Raw genomic sequence first — 14,253 nt, 5'->3', positions numbered from 1 at the left:
CTGTTTTACACATACTGTATACCAGCTGTTTCTCACACACATATAATAGCTGTTTTACACATACTGTATACCAGCTGTTTCTCACACACATATAGCTGTTTTACACATACTGTATACCAGCTGTTTCTCACACACATATAATAGCTGTTTTACACATACTGTATACCAGCTGTTTCTCACACACATACAACAGCTGTTTTACACATACTGTATACCAGCTGTTTCTCACACACATACAACAGCTGTTTTACACATACTGTATACCAGCTGCTTCTCACACACATATAGCTGTTTTACACATACTGTATACCAGCTGTTTCTCACACACATATAATAGCTGTTTATCACACACATATAACAGCTATTTATCACACATACTGTATACCAGCTGTTTCTCACACACATATAATAGCTGTTTATCACACACATATAACAGCTGTTTATCACACACATATAGCTGTTTTACACATACTGTATACCAGCTGTTTCTCACACACACATATAGCTGTTTTACACATACTGTATACCAGCTGTTTCTCACACACATATAGCTGTTTTACACATACTGTATACCAGCTGTTTCTCACACACATATAATAGCTGTTTTACACATACTGTATACCAGCTGTTTCTCACACACATATAACACCTGTTTTACACATACTGTATACCAGCTGTTTCTCACTCATATATAATAGCTGTTTTACACATACTGTATACCAGCTGTTTCTCACACACATATAATAGCTGTTTTACACATACTGTATACCAGCTGTTTCTCACACACATATAATAGCTGTTTTACAAATACTGTATACCAGCTGTTTCTCACACACATATAATAGCTGTTTTACACATACTGTATACCAGCTGTTTCTCACACACATATAATAGCTGTTTTACACATACTGTATACCAGCTGTTTCTCACACACACATATAATAGCTGTTTTACACATACTGTATACCAGCTGTTTCTCACACACATATAATAGCTGTTTTACACATACTGTATACCAGCTGTTTCTCACACACATATAGCTGTTTTACACATACTGTATACCAGCTGTTTCTCACACACATATAATAGCTGTTTTACACATACTGTATACCAGCTGTTTCTCACACACATATAACACCTGTTTTACACATACTGTATACCAGCTGTTTCTCACTCATATATAATAGCTGTTTTACACATACTGTATACCAGCTGTTTCTCACACACATATAATAGCTGTTTTACACATACTGTATACCAGCTGTTTCTCACACACATATAATAGCTGTTTTACACATACTGTATACCAGCTGTTTCTCACACACATATAATAGCTGTTTTACACATACTGTATACCAGCTGTTTCTCACACACATATAATAGCTGTTTTACACATACTGTATACCAGCTGTTTCTCACACACATATAATAGCTGTTTTACACATACTGTATACCAGCTGTTTCTCACACACATATAATAGCTGTTTTACACATACTGTATACCAGCTGTTTCTCACACACATATAATAGCTGTTTTACACATACTGTATACCAGCTGTTTCTCACACACATATAATAGCTGTTTTACACATACTGTATACCAGATGTTTCTCACACACATATAATAGCTGTTTTACACATACTGTATACCAGCTGTTTCTCACACACATATAGCTGTTTTACACATACTGTATACCAGCTGTTTCTCACACACATATAATAGCTGTTTATCACAAACATATAACAGCTATTTATCACACATACTGTATACCAGCTGTTTCTCACACACATATAATAGCTGTTTATCACACACATATAACAGCTGTTTATCACACACATATAGCTGTTTTACACATACTGTATACCAGCTGTTTCTCACACACACATATAGCTGTTTTACACATACTGTATACCAGCTGCTTCTCACACACGTATAATAGCTGTTTTACACATACTGTATACCAGCTGTTTCTCACACACATATAATAGCTGTTTTACACATACTGTATACCAGCTGTTTCTCACACACATATAATAGCTGTTTTACACATACTGTATACCAGCTGTTTCTCACACACATATAACAGCAGTTTTACACATACTGTATACCAGCTGTTTCTCACTCATATATAATAGCTGTTTTACACATACTGTATACCAGCTGCTTCTCACACACATATAATAGCTGTTTTACACATACTGTATACCAGCTGTTTCTCACACACATATAATAGATGTTTTACACATACTGTATACCAGCTGTTTCTCACACACATATAATAGCTGTTTTACACATACTGTATACCAGCTGTTTCTCACACACATATAACAGCTGTTTCTCACACACATATATAATAGCTGTTTTACACATACTGTATACCAGCTGTTTCTCACACATATATAATAGCTGTTTTACACATACTGTATACCAGCTGTTTCTCACACACATACAACAGCTGTTTTACACATACTGTATACCAGCTGTTTCTCACACACATATAATAGCTGTTTTACACATACTGTATACCAGCTGTTTCTCACACACATATAATAGCTGTTTTACACATACTGTATACCAGCTGTTTCTCACACACATATAACAGCTATTTATCACACATACTGTATACCAGCTGTTTCTCACACACATATAATAGCTGTTTATCACACATACTGTATACCAGCTGTTTCTCACACACATATAACAGCTATTTATCACACATACTGTATACCAGCTGTTTATCACACACATATAACAGCTATTTATCACACATACTGTATACCAGCTGTTTCTCACACACATATAATAGCTGTTTATCACACACATATAACAGCTGTTTATCACACACATATAGCTGTTTTACACATACTGTATACCAGCTGTTTCTCACACACATATAATAGCTGTTTTACACATACTGTATACCAGCTGTTTCTCACACACATACAACAGCTGTTTTACACATACTGTATACCAGCTGCTTCTCACACACATATAGCTGTTTTACACATACTGTATACCAGCTGTTTCTCACACACATATAATAGCTGTTTTACACATACTGTATACCAGCTGTTTCTCACACACATACAACAGCTGTTTTACACATACTGTATACCAGCTGTTTCTCACACACATACAACAGCTGTTTTACACATACTGTATACCAGCTGCTTCTCACACACATATAGCTGTTTTACACATACTGTATACTAGGGGTGAGCGGGTTCGGATTTCTGAAATCCGAACCCCCCCGAGCCCCCCCGATCCGAGTCCGATCCGAGTCAGGCTCGACTTTTCCCGCCTGACTCGGATCTGACATCGAGGCAAAACGTCATCATCCCGCCTTCCGAGTCTCGCGGGTTTTGGATCCTATATAAGGTACCCGCGTCGGCGCCATTTTCTCACTCGGCTGTGGACAGTGAAGAGGGAGGGTGGGAGTTAGTGCTGTGTAGTGTAGTGTAGTGTAGTGCTGCTGTTGTCCACTACTTCAAAGTCCATAGGGGCTGGCTGTGTTGTGCTGTGCTGCTGTTGTTAATAGGGGCTGTGTCCACTACTTCAAAGTCCATAGGGGCTGGCTGGACTGTGTTGTGCAGTCAGTTCCAAAGTCCTGTGCAGTGTCCCAGTCCTAAAGGGGTGCTGTAGTGTTGTCCAGGGGGTGCTCTGTCCATCAGGGGTGCTCCCCCCAAGTGCTAAAAAAATAATATATTTTCTGTGTTTGTGAATTGTGTGCGCAGTAGCCGCACGTGCATCAACAAAGTAGTGCCAAGCGTGCGCCTGTGTCATAAGTAAAGGGCCGGCTGGCTTGACCGTTAAGGGTGCTGTAACCCCCGAAAGTACACTCCAGTCCAAACCAAAAAAAAAATTATTTTCTGTGTTTGTGAATTGTGTGCGCAGTAGCCGCACGTGCATCAACAAAGTAGTGCCAAGCGTGCGCCTGTGTCATAAGTAAAGGGCCGGCTGGCTTGACCGTTAAGGGTGCTGTAACCCCCGAAAGTCCACTCCAGTCCAAACCTAAAAAAAAATTATTTTCTGTGTTTGTGAATTGTGTGCGCAGTAGCCGCACGTGCATCAACAAAGTAGTGCCAAGCGTGCGCCTGTGTCATAAGTAAAGGGCCGGCTGGCTTGACCGTTAAAGGGTGCTGTAACCCCCGAAAGTACACTCCAGTCCAAACCAAAAAAAAATTATTTTCTGTGTTTGTGAATTGTGTGCGCAGTAGCCGCACGTGCATCAACAAAGTAGTGCCAAGCGTGCGCCTGTGTCATAAGTAAAGGGCCGGCTGGCTTGACCGTTAAGGGTGCTGTAACCCCCGAAAGTACACTCCAGTCCAAACCTAAAAAAAAATTATTTTCTGTGTTTGTGAATTGTGTGCGCAGTAGACGCACGTGCATCAACAAAGTAGTGCCAAGAGTGCCCCTGTGTCATAAGTAAAGGGCCGGCTGGCTTGACCGTTAAAGGGTGCTGTAACCCCCGAAAGTACACTCCAGTCCAAACCAAAAAAAAATTATTTTCTGTGTTTGTGAATTGTGTGCGCAGTAGCCGCACGTGCATCAACAAAGTAGTGCCAAGCGTGCGCCTGTGTCATAAGTAAAGGGCCGGCTGGCTTGACCGTTAAAGGGTGCTGTAACCCCTGAAAGTACACTCCAGTCCAAACCAAAAAAAAATTATTTTCTGTGTTTGTGAATTGTGTGCGCAGTAGCCGCACGTGCATCAACAAAGTAGTGTCAAGCGTTCGCCTGTGTCATAAGTAAAGGGCCGGCTGGCTTGACCGTTAAGGGTGCTGTAACCCCCGAAAGTACACTCCAGTCCAAACCAAAAAAAAAATTATTTTCTGTGTTTGTGAATTGTGTGCGCAGTAGCCGCACGTGCATCAACAAAGTAGTGCCAAGCGTGCGCCTGTGTCATAAGTAAAGGGCCGGCTGGCTTGACCGTTAAGGGTGCTGTAACCCCCGAAAGTACACTCCAGTCCAAACCAAAAAAAAAATTATTTTCTGTGTTTGTGAATTGTGTGCGCAGTAGCCGCACGTGCATCAACAAAGTAGTGCCAAGCGTGCGCCTGTGTCATAAGTAAAGGGCCGGCTGGCTTGACCGTTAAGGGTGCTGTAACCCCCGAAAGTACACTCCAGTCCAAACCTAAAAAAAAATTATTTTCTGTGTTTGTGAATTGTGTGCGCAGTAGCCGCACGTGCATCAACAAAGTAGTGCCAAGCGTGCGCCTGTGTCATAAGTAAAGGGCCGGCTGGCTTGACCGTTAAAGGGTGCTGTAACCCCCGAAAGTACACTCCAGTCCAAACCAAAAAAAAATTATTTTCTGTGGTTGTGAATTGTGTGCGCAGTAGCCGCACGTGCATCAACAAAGTAGTGCCAAGCGTGCGCCTGTGTCATAAGTAAAGGGCCGGCTGGCTTGACCGTTAAAGGGTGCTGTAACCCCCGAAAGTACACTCCAGTCCAAACCAAAAAAAAATTATTTTCTGTGTTTGTGAATTGTGTGCGCAGTAGCCGCACGTGCATCAACAAAGTAGTGCCAAGCGTGCACCTGTGTCATAAGTAAAGGGCCGGCTGGCTTGACCGTTAAAGGGTGCTGTAACCCCCAAAGTACACTCCAGTCCAAACCAAAAAAAAATTATTTTCTGTGTTTGTGAATTGTGTGCGCAGTAGCCGCACGTGCATCAACAAAGTAGTGCCAAGAGTGCGCCTGTGTCATAAGTAAAGGGCCGGCTGGCTTGACCGTTAAAGGGTGCTGTAACCCACAAAGTACACTCCAGTCCGAACCAAAAAAAAATTTATTTTCTGTGTTTAGCCGCACGTATATATCAAATCGATATAACATAAATGGAGGACCAAACTTTCTCCGATAAAAATAAAATAGAGAAAGATCAAGAACCACTTCCTCCTAGTGCTGAAGCTGCTGCCACTAGTCATGACATAGACGATAACATGCCATCAACGTCGTCTGCCAAGGCCGATGCCCAATGTCATAGTAGAGGGCACATACAATCCCAAATGGCAAAGTTCAGGAAAATGACCTTGAAAAAGACATTTAAATCAGCTGAAGAGAAACGTAAACTTGCCAATATGCCATTTACGACACGGAGTGGCAAGGAACGGCTAAGGTCGATCCCTAGTATGTTCATGACTAGTGGTTCAGCTTCACATGACGATGGAAGCACTCCTCCCACTAAAAAAATCAAAAGAGTTAAGCTGGCAAAAGCACAGCGAAGAACTGTGCTTTCTAAGAAGATATCACAAATCCCCAAAGAGAGTCCAAGTGTGGTGGTGGTTGCGATGCCTGACCTTCCCAGCACTGGACGGGAAGAGGTGGCTCTTTCCACCATTTGCACGCCCCCTGCAAGTGCTGAAAGGAGCACCCACAGTCCACTTGCTGATATGCAAATTGAAGATGTCACTGTTGAAGTACAACAGGATGAGGATACTGGTGTAGCTGGCGCTGAGGAGGAAGTTGGCGAGGAGGATTCTGATGGTGATGTGGTTTGTTTAAATCAGGCTCCGGGGGAGACAGTTGTTGTCCGTGGGATGAAAAAGCCCATCACGGTCATGCCTGGGCAGAAGACCAAACATTCCACCTCTTTGGTCTGGCAATATTTCTATCCAAATCCGGACAACAACTGTCTTGCCATATGTACCATATGTAAAGGTGAAATAAGTAGGGGTAGGGACGTCAACCACCTAGGAACATCCTCCCTTATACGGCACCTGCAGCGCGTTCATAAAAAGTTACTGTCAAGTTCAGAAACTTTGGCTCAGACCGTAAGCAGTCCAGGGACACCTAAATCCCGTTGTCCTGTTGTATCCAAGCGCCTGCAAACCACACCGTCAACTCCCTCCTCGTCAATTTCCTCCTTAGTCAGGATCGGAAGTAGTCCTGCAGGCCATATCACTGGCATGACTGACTCTCCTATCCGGGATTCCTCCGGAGGATCCTGCATTGCTACGCCTACTGCTGCCGCTGCTGCTGTTGCTGCTGCTGCTGGGAGTCGTTCATCATCCCAGAGAGGAAGTAGGAACACCACTACTTTTACTAAACAATTGACCCTCCAACAGTCCTTAGCGAGGAGGATGAAGTACGACAGCAGTCATCCTGAAGCAAAACGTATAACTGAGGCCTTGACTGCTATGTTGGTGTTAGACGTGCGTCCGGTATCCGCCATTAGTGCAGTGGGATTTAGACAATTGATGGAGGTAGTGTGTCCCCGGTTCCAAATCCCGTCTAGATTCCACTTCACTAGGCAGGCGATACCGAGACTGTACAGAAACGTCAGAAAAAGTGTCCTCAGTGTCCTGAAAAATGCCGTTGTACACAATGTCCACTTAACCACGGACATGTGGACAAGTGGAACAGGGCAGACTAAGGACTATATGACTGTGACAGCCCACTGGGTAGATGTATCACCTTACGCAGCAACAGCAGCAGCGTCACCAGTAGCAGCATCTCAGAAACGCCAGCTCGTTACAAGGCAGGCTACGCTGTGTATCACCGGTTTCAGTAAGAGGCACACCGCCGATAACCTCTTAGAGAAACTGAGGGAAATCATCGCCCAGTGGCTTACCCCACTTAGACTCTCCTGGGGATTTGTGATATCTGACAACGCCACCAATATTGTGCGGGCATTACATCTGGGCAAATTCCAGCACGTCCCATGTTTTGCTCACACAATAAACTTGGTGGTGCAGAATTTTCTGAAAAGCGACAGGGGCGTGCAGGAGACGCTTTGGGTGGCCCGAAAAATTTCTGGCCACTTTCGCCATTCAGCCTCATCAGGCTTTTGCAGAAGCAGCTGGAGAAAGTGAAGGAGGAGCTAAGACGGAGCGATTCCGCTCGGCATGTGGGACTTGTGGATGAAGCCCTTCATTCGCTTTGCCAGGATTCCAGGGTGGTCAATCTGTTGAAATCAGACCACTACATTTTGGCCACCGTGCTCGATCCTAGGTTTAAAGCCTATGTGGTGTCTCTCTTTCCGGCCGACACAAGCCTGCAGAGGTGCAAAGACCTGCTGGTGAACACACTGTCAGCTGAAGCGGAACGTGACACGTCAACGGCTCCTTCTTCATTTTCTCCCGCAACTGGGGCTGCCAGGAAAAAACTTAGGTATCCTAAGCAACCCGCTGGCGGTGATGCAGGGCAGGCAGGACCAAGTTTGGACATCTGGTCCGGACTGAAGGACCTGGCAACAATTTCTGACATGTCTACTGTCACTGCATATGATACTGTCACCATTGACAGAATGGTGGAGGATTACATCGGTGACAGCATCCAAGTAGGCATGTCAGACAGTCCATACCTGTACTGGCAGGAAAAAGAGGCAATTTGGAGGCCCCTGTACAAACTGGCTCTATTTTACCTGAGTTGCCCCCCCTCCAGTGTGTACTCCGAAAGAGTGTTTAGTGCAGCCGGGAACCTTGTCAGCGAAAGGCGTAGGAGGTTGCTTCCACAGAATGTGGAGAAGATGATGTTCATCAAAATGAATTATCAGCTCTTCCAGGGAGACCAGCCTCCAGAAGGTACAGAGGGACCTGTGGTGGTGGATTCAAGTGGGGACGAGTTAATACTTTGTGAGGATGAGGATGTACACACTGAAGAGGGTGAGGAATCGGTGGATGAGGAGGATGAGGATGACATCTTGCCTCCGTAGAGCCAGTTTGTGCAGGGACACATTAATTGCCAGCTTGTTTTGTGGGGGCCCAAACGAACCAATCATTTCAGCCACAGTTGTGTGGCAGACCCTGGCGCTGAAATGATTGATTTGTTAAAGTGTGCATGTCCTGTTTATACAACATAAGGGTGGGTGGGAGGGCCCAAGGACAATTCCATCTTGCACCTCTTTTTTTCTTTGCATTATGTACAGTTTGGGGCCTAGTTTTTCTAACTGCCATCCTGCCTGCCACTGCAGTGTCACTCCTAGATGGGTCACGTGTTTGTGCCGCCCACTCGTGTCGCTTAGCATAGTCATCCAGCTACCTCGGTGCAACCTTTTGGACATAAAAACACTATTGTGAGGTGTGAGGTGTTCAGAATAGACTGGAAATGAGTGGAAATTAAGGTTATTGAGGTTAATAATAGCATAGGAGCAGAAAAACCTACAAATTCTGTGATTTTAGCTGTTTTTATGCTTTTTTTCAAAAAAATACAGATCCAAAACACAAAACCCAGAACCCAAAACACGGAAGGGTGGTTTTGGCAAAACCAATCCAGATCCAAAACACGAAGAAAGATCCAGATCCAAAACCAAAACACAAAACACGAAAAGTGGCCGGTGCACACCCCTACTGTATACCAGCTGTTTCTCACACACATATAATAGCTGTTTATCACACACATATAACAGCTATTTATCACACATACTGTATACCAGCTGTTTCTCACACACATATAATAGCTGTTTATCACACACATATAACAGCTGTTTATCACACACATATAGCTGTTTTACACATACTGTATACCAGCTGTTTCTCACACACACATATAGCTGTTTTACACATACTGTATACCAGCTGTTTCTCACACACATATAATAGCTGTTTTACACTTACTGTATACCAGCTGTTTCTCACACACATATAATAGCTGTTTTACACGTACTGTATACCAGCTGCTTCTCACACACATATAATAGCTGTTTTACACATACTGTATACCAGCTGTTTCTCACACACATATAGCTGTTTTACACATACTGTATACCAGCTGTTTCTCACACACATATAATAGCTGTTTTACACATACTGTATACCAGCTGTTTCTCACACACATATAACAGCTGTTTTACACATACTGTATACCAGCTGTTTCTCATTCATATATAATAGCTGTTTTACACTTACTGTATACCAGCTGTTTCTCACACACATATAATAGCTGTTTTACACATACTGTATACCAGCTGTTTCTCACACACATATAATAGCTGTTTTACACATACTGTATACCAGCTGTTTCTCACACACATATAATAGCTGTTTTACACATACTGTATACCAGCTGTTTCTCACACACATATAATAGCTGTTTTACACATACTGTATACCAGCTGTTTCTCACACACATATAATAGCTGTTTTACACATACTGTATACCAGCTGTTTCTCACACACATATAATAGCTGTTTTACACATACTGTATACCAGCTGTTTCTCACACATATATAATAGCTGTTTTACACATACTGTATACCAGCTGTTTCTCACACACATATAATAGCTGTTTTACACATACTGTATACCAGCTGTTTCTCACACACATATAACAGCTATTTATCACACATACTGTATACCAGCTGTTTCTCACACACATATAATAGCTGTTTATCACACATACTGTATACCAGCTGTTTCTCACACACATATAACAGCTATTTATCACACATACTGTATACCAGCTGTTTATCACACACATATAACAGCTATTTATCACACATACTGTATACCAGCTGTTTCTCACACACATATAATAGCTGTTTATCACACACATATAACAGCTGTTTATCACACACATATAGCTGTTTTACACATACTGTATACCAGCTGTTTCTCACACACATATAATAGCTGTTTTACACATACTGTATACCAGCTGTTTCTCACACACATACAACAGCTGTTTTACACATACTGTATACCAGCTGCTTCTCACACACATATAGCTGTTTTACACATACTGTATACCAGCTGTTTCTCACACACATATAATAGCTGTTTTACACATACTGTATACCAGCTGTTTCTCACACACATACAACAGCTGTTTTACACATACTGTATACCAGCTGTTTCTCACACACATACAACAGCTGTTTTACACATACTGTATACCAGCTGCTTCTCACACACATATAGCTGTTTTACACATACTGTATACCAGCTGTTTCTCACACACATATAACACCTGTTTTACACATACTGTATACCAGCTGTTTCTCACTCATATATAATAGCTGTTTTACACATACTGTATACCAGCTGTTTCTCACACACATATAATAGCTGTTTTACACATACTGTATACCAGCTGTTTCTCACACACATATAATAGCTGTTTTACACATACTGTATACCAGCTGTTTCTCACACACATATAATAGCTGTTTTACACATACTGTATACCAGCTGTTTCTCACACACATATAATAGCTGTTTTACACATACTGTATACCAGCTGTTTCTCACACACATATAATAGCTGTTTTACACATACTGTATACCAGCTGTTTCTCACACACATATAATAGCTGTTTTACACATACTGTATACCAGCTGTTTCTCACACACATATAATAGCTGTTTTACACATACTGTATACCAGCTGTTTCTCACACACATATAATAGCTGTTTTACACATACTGTATACCAGATGTTTCTCACACACATATAATAGCTGTTTTACACATACTGTATACCAGCTGTTTCTCACACACATATAGCTGTTTTACACATACTGTATACCAGCTGTTTCTCACACACATATAATAGCTGTTTATCACAAACATATAACAGCTATTTATCACACATACTGTATACCAGCTGTTTCTCACACACATATAATAGCTGTTTATCACACACATATAACAGCTGTTTATCACACACATATAGCTGTTTTACACATACTGTATACCAGCTGTTTCTCACACACACATATAGCTGTTTTACACATACTGTATACCAGCTGCTTCTCACACACGTATAATAGCTGTTTTACACATACTGTATACCAGCTGTTTCTCACACACATATAATAGCTGTTTTACACATACTGTATACCAGCTGTTTCTCACACACATATAATAGCTGTTTTACACATACTGTATACCAGCTGTTTCTCACACACATATAACAGCAGTTTTACACATACTGTATACCAGCTGTTTCTCACTCATATATAATAGCTGTTTTACACATACTGTATACCAGCTGCTTCTCACACACATATAATAGCTGTTTTACACATACTGTATACCAGCTGTTTCTCACACACATATAATAGATGTTTTACACATACTGTATACCAGCTGTTTCTCACACACATATAATAGCTGTTTTACACATACTGTATACCAGCTGTTTCTCACACACATATAACAGCTGTTTCTCACACACATATATAATAGCTGTTTTACACATACTGTATACCAGCTGTTTCTCACACATATATAATAGCTGTTTTACACATACTGTATACCAGCTGTTTCTCACACACATACAACAGCTGTTTTACACATACTGTATACCAGCTGTTTCTCACACACATATAATAGCTGTTTTACACATACTGTATACCAGCTGTTTCTCACACACATATAATAGCTGTTTTACACATACTGTATACCAGCTGTTTCTCACACACATATAACAGCTATTTATCACACATACTGTATACCAGCTGTTTCTCACACACATATAATAGCTGTTTATCACACATACTGTATACCAGCTGTTTCTCACACACATATAACAGCTATTTATCACACATACTGTATACCAGCTGTTTATCACACACATATAACAGCTATTTATCACACATACTGTATACCAGCTGTTTCTCACACACATATAATAGCTGTTTATCACACACATATAACAGCTGTTTATCACACACATATAGCTGTTTTACACATACTGTATACCAGCTGTTTCTCACACACATATAATAGCTGTTTTACACATACTGTATACCAGCTGTTTCTCACACACATACAACAGCTGTTTTACACATACTGTATACCAGCTGCTTCTCACACACATATAGCTGTTTTACACATACTGTATACCAGCTGTTTCTCACACACATATAATAGCTGTTTTACACATACTGTATACCAGCTGTTTCTCACACACATACAACAGCTGTTTTACACATACTGTATACCAGCTGTTTCTCACACACATACAACAGCTGTTTTACACATACTGTATACCAGCTGCTTCTCACACACATATAGCTGTTTTACACATACTGTATACTAGGGGTGAGCGGGTTCGGATTTCTGAAATCCGAACCCCCCCGAGCCCCCCCGATCCGAGTCCGATCCGAGTCAGGCTCGACTTTTCCCGCCTGACTCGGATCTGACATCGAGGCAAAACGTCATCATCCCGCCTTCCGAGTCTCGCGGGTTTTGGATCCTATATAAGGTACCCGCGTCGGCGCCATTTTCTCACTCGGCTGTGGACAGTGAAGAGGGAGGGTGGGAGTTAGTGCTGTGTAGTGTAGTGTAGTGTAGTGCTGCTGTTGTCCACTACTTCAAAGTCCATAGGGGCTGGCTGTGTTGTGCTGTGCTGCTGTTGTTAATAGGGGCTGTGTCCACTACTTCAAAGTCCATAGGGGCTGGCTGGACTGTGTTGTGCAGTCAGTTCCAAAGTCCTGTGCAGTGTCCCAGTCCTAAAGGGGTGCTGTAGTGTTGTCCAGGGGGTGCTCTGTCCATCAGGGGTGCTCCCCCCAAGTGCTAAAAAAATAATATATTTTCTGTGTTTGTGAATTGTGTGCGCAGTAGCCGCACGTGCATCAACAAAGTAGTGCCAAGCGTGCGCCTGTGTCATAAGTAAAGGGCCGGCTGGCTTGACCGTTAAGGGTGCTGTAACCCCCGAAAGTACACTCCAGTCCAAACCAAAAAAAAAATTATTTTCTGTGTTTGTGAATTGTGTGCGCAGTAGCCGCACGTGCATCAACAAAGTAGTGCCAAGCGTGCGCCTGTGTCATAAGTAAAGGGCCGGCTGGCTTGACCGTTAAGGGTGCTGTAACCCCCGAAAGTACACTCCAGTCCAAACCTAAAAAAAAATTATTTTCTGTGTTTGTGAATTGTGTGCGCAGTAGCCGCACGTGCATCAACAAAGTAGTGCCAAGCGTGCGCCTGTGTCATAAGTAAAGGGCCGGCTGGCTTGACCGTTAAAGGGTGCTGTAACCCCCGAAAGTACACTCCAGTCCAAACCAAAAAAAAATTATTTTCTGTGTTTGTGAATTGTGTGCGCAGTAGCCGCACGTGCATCAACAAAGTAGTGCCAAGCGTGCGCCTGTGTCATAAGTAAAGGGCCGGCTGGCTTGACCGTTAAGGGTGCTGTAACCCCCGAAAGTACACTCCAGTCCAAACCTAAAAAAAATTTATTTTCTGTGTTTGTGAATTGTGTGCGCAGTAGCCGCACGTGCATCAACAAAGTAGTGCCAAGAGTGCCCCTGTGTCATAAGTAAAGGGCCGGCTGGCTTGACCGTTAAAGGGTGCTGTAACCCCCGAAAGTACACTCCAGTC

The sequence above is a fragment of the Taudactylus pleione genome, unplaced genomic scaffold, assembly GCF_031769625.1.
Source record: "Taudactylus pleione unplaced genomic scaffold, aTauple2 ptg000039l, whole genome shotgun sequence".
NCBI classification, from domain to species: Eukaryota; Metazoa; Chordata; class Amphibia; order Anura; family Myobatrachidae; genus Taudactylus; species Taudactylus pleione.
This window is presented reverse-complemented; position numbering follows the sequence as displayed.